This window comes from Protomyctophum bolini (genome assembly GCF_963924005.1).
Source record: "Protomyctophum bolini genome assembly, chromosome: 19".
NCBI lineage: Eukaryota > Metazoa > Chordata > Actinopteri > Myctophiformes > Myctophidae > Protomyctophum > Protomyctophum bolini.
Window position 1 is genome coordinate 30,195,981 of NC_137880.1, and position 5,000 is coordinate 30,200,980.

At 48.5% G+C, this 5,000-nt stretch overlaps 1 protein-coding gene across 2 annotated transcripts in view; it reads right to left on the reverse strand.

Moving 5' to 3' along the window:
• The window catches only part of gphnb (gephyrin b), a gene marked incomplete at its 5' end in the record, with an annotated part of 117,353 nt that overhangs the window by 79,485 nt on the left and 32,868 nt on the right, over positions 1–5,000 (reverse strand). The window lies entirely within an intron of this gene.

Genomic DNA, 5,000 nt, shown 5'->3' on the forward strand with positions numbered 1-5,000 from the left:
TTATATATGGTTATCTGTCCTGAAGTCAGAGTCAGTGTCTTTAGCATATTGAAAAATACCAGATCTACAAGCTCATAGCGCGGCACTCGCGCTATGAGCTTGTAGATCTGGTATTTTTTTTATCGTGAAAATGTGTATATATATATCCCTGGAACAATATCTTTTCAGATGGGGGGGGGGGGATCTGCGGCCAAGTACAGATATTTTTTCGGGGTCCTTGTGTTTGATAACCACTGACATAGAAACATAGGTTTTTCAGAAAACTGTCAGGATACATTTGTAGCATCGGCCTCAGGTCTAAATTTAAAGACCTGCTTTTTTCGGTGGACAGCGCTGGCACGCATCCAAGTCCAAATCACCCTTAAAAGGACATGACTGGCATGGACGGGTACAGTGACAGCCACGGCACGGCGCCACCCGGTATTGACCGGTGCCGTGCTGTGACACCGTGACCGGGAAATCAATGACCACAATATGGAGGATGACTGTGACGCTGTGGAGACCATGCAGACATTAATTTTCATAACCAATTAGGTCCACACTTCTTTGGCACAGTGGTGGGGAAAGTACTCAAATGTTGTACTTAAATAAAAGTATCAATACTGCAATGTATTCCCGGAAGTCCCCGTATTAAAAATGTACTCAAGTAAAAGTTCAAAAGTATCGGCATCAAAATGTACTTAAAGTGAAAAAGTAAGTAAAAGTACTCGTATTGCAGAATGTCCCATTTCACAAGTTCAAAATGTGTACAAAACCTTTTGAAAATAGCAGATCTATAAGCTCACAATGAGTCGCATTCAAATGGCCGAAATGTACCGGTATATATAGGGTTGAAGTGGTCTAATCAAAATACAAATTTCCAAACTAACTACGAAAGTTTTCAAATAATTGCAGTGGAGTAAAAGCTAGATAAAGTGCCCCTCGGGGCACAGGTCTCCACCAGGCCAGCTCAGGTTGTGGCCTCTTGGTGGCGCTATAATAAGCCAATGTGATATAATAAGCCATTTCTCAAACTTTTATGTTTTGATGTTTGATGTTAGCCAATTAGGATGGAATATCGGACAGATCCGTCTTGAGCACATGACTGTAGAGATACTGTCTAACGATTTGTGGGATTTTTGGACAGAATCTAATATAAAAAAAATGTTTTACAAAAGCCTCCTGGTGGTGCTATAGCAGCCCGTTCTGGAAAATTTGAGACAGAGGTTCATCGTTGGCATCCAGGGAGTGTGTGTGCAAAATTTGGTATCGACCGGGTTAACGGTGCCGGAGATTAACTGTACACGGACGGACGGACGGACGGACGGACGGACGGACGGACGGACGGACGGACGGACGGACGGACGGACGGACGGACGGACGGACGGACGGACGGACGGACGGACGGACGGACGGACGGACGGACGGACGGACGGACGGACGGACGGACGGACGGACGGACGGACGGACGGACGGACGGACGGACGGACGGACGGACGGACAGACAGACAGACAGACAGACAGACAGACAGACAGACAGACAGACAGACAGACAGACAGACAGACAGACAGACAGACAGACAGACAGACAGACAGACAGACAGACAGACAGACAGACAGACAGACAGACAGACAGACAGACAGACAGACAGACAGACAGACAGACAGACAGACAGACAGACAGACAGACAGACAGACAGACAGACAGACAGACAGACAGACAGACAGACAGACAGACAGACAGACAGACAGACAGACAGACAGACAGACAGACAGACAGACAGACAGACAGACAGACAGACAGACAGACAGACAGACAGACAGACAGACAGACAGACAGACAGACAGACAGACAGACAGACAGACAGACAGACAGACAGACAGACAGACAGACAGACAGACAGACAGACAGACAGACAGACAGACAGACAGACAGACAGACAGACAGACAGACAGACAGACAGACAGACAGACAGACAGACAGACAGACAGACAGACAGACAGACAGACAGACAGACAGACAGACAGACAGACAGACAGACAGACAGACAGACAGACAGACAGACAGACAGACAGACAGACAGACAGACAGACAGACAGACAGACAGACAGACAGACAGACAGACAGACAGACAGACAGACAGACAGACAGACAGACAGACAGACAGACAGACAGACAGACAGACAGACAGACAGACAGACAGACAGACAGACAGACAGACAGACAGACAGACAGACAGACAGACAGACAGACAGACAGACAGACAGACAGACAGACAGACAGACAGACAGACAGACAGACAGACAGACAGACAGACAGACAGACAGACAGACAGACAGACAGACAGACAGACAGACAGACAGACAGACAGACAGACAGACAGACAGACAGACAGACAGACAGACAGACAGACAGACAGACAGACAGACAGACAGACAGACAGACAGACAGACAGACAGACAGACAGACAGACAGACAGACAGACAGACAGACAGACAGACAGACAGACAGACAGACAGACAGACAGACAGACAGACAGACAGACAGACAGACAGACAGACAGACAGACAGACAGACAGACAGACAGACAGACAGACAGACAGACAGACAGACAGACAGACAGACAGACAGACAGACAGACAGACAGACAGACAGACAGACAGACAGACAGACAGACAGACAGACAGACAGACAGACAGACAGACAGACAGACAGACAGACAGACAGACAGACAGACAGACAGACAGACAGACAGACAGACAGACAGACAGACAGACAGACAGACAGACAGACAGACAGACAGACAGACAGACAGACAGACAGACAGACAGACAGACAGACAGACAGACAGACAGACAGACAGACAGACAGACAGACAGACAGACAGACAGACAGACAGACAGACAGACAGACAGACAGACAGACAGACAGACAGACAGACAGACAGACAGACAGACAGACAGACAGACAGACAGACAGACAGACAGACAGACAGACAGACAGACAGACAGACAGACAGACAGACAGACAGACAGACAGACAGACAGACAGACAGACAGACAGACAGACAGACAGACAGACAGACAGACAGACAGACAGACAGACAGACAGACAGACAGACAGACAGACAGACAGACAGACAGACAGACAGACAGACAGACAGACAGACAGACAGACAGACAGACAGACAGACAGACAGACAGACAGACAGACAGACAGACAGACAGACAGACAGACAGACAGACAGACAGACAGACAGACAGACAGACAGACAGACAGACAGACAGACAGACAGACAGACAGACAGACAGACAGACAGACAGACAGACAGACAGACAGACAGACAGACAGACAGACAGACAGACAGACAGACAGACAGACAGACAGACAGACAGACAGACAGACAGACAGACAGACAGACAGACAGACAGACAGACAGACAGACAGACAGACAGACAGACAGACAGACAGACAGACAGACAGACAGACAGACAGACAGACAGACAGACAGACAGACAGACAGACAGACAGACAGACAGACAGACAGACAGACAGACAGACAGACAGACAGACAGACAGACAGACAGACAGACAGACAGACAGACAGACAGACAGACAGACAGACAGACAGACAGACAGACAGACAGACAGACAGACAGACAGACAGACAGACAGACAGACAGACAGACAGACAGACAGACAGACAGACAGACAGACAGACAGACAGACAGACAGACAGACAGACAGACAGACAGACAGACAGACAGACAGACAGACAGACAGACAGACAGACAGACAGACAGACAGACAGACAGACAGACAGACAGACAGACAGACAGACAGACAGACAGACAGACAGACAGACAGACAGACAGACAGACAGACAGACAGACAGACAGACAGACAGACAGACAGACAGACAGACAGACAGACAGACAGACAGACAGACAGACAGACAGACAGACAGACAGACAGACAGACAGACAGACAGACAGACAGACAGACAGACAGACAGACAGACAGACAGACAGACAGACAGACAGACAGACAGACAGACAGACAGACAGACAGACAGACAGACAGACAGACAGACAGACAGACAGACAGACAGACAGACAGACAGACAGACAGACAGACAGACAGACAGACAGACAGACAGACAGACAGACAGACAGACAGACAGACACACACACACACACACACACACACACACACACACACACACACACACACACACACACACACACACACACACACACACACACACACACACACACACACACACACACACACACACACACACACACACACACACACACACACACACACACACACACACACACACACACACACACACACACACACACACACACACACACACACACACACACACACACACACACACACACACACACACACACACACACACCACACACACACACACACACACACACACACACACACACACACACACACACACACACACACACACACACACACACACACACACATGGACGGAGTGCAAAATTTACTCTCTCCCCATGCCTTCGGCCTGGTGGAGACAATAAATCATTGTTTGGGTGAACTACTCCTTTACATACATCTTTAAATACAATGGTTAAATTGTCAAGGCGGAAACGTCATTATGTCCAAAACTGTTACTTTTGAGGCTTCGAATTCAGAAACGGGCCGTTAATTTACGGGGGGGTAAAAAAGAACACAAAAAAGGAGAATATGATAAGATAAGATTGAGTTTCTGCCCGAGAACAACGATATATCAAACACATCTGACATTGTCTACATTTCCCGAAAAGTCTGACCAGAGGCAGGAATAAAACATAATTCCAGCACCGGCAATAAAGACGAATGAGTGGAGAGGTGGGTATCGAAAGCAGAGGCAAGGAATCCTCCCCCTCCCCCCCCCCCCCCCACACACACACACACACCCAGCAAATCAAGCCCAGGACGTGCCCACAAGCAGCCAGTTTTGTCAATGCGGGCAGGATGCCATCCGGATTAG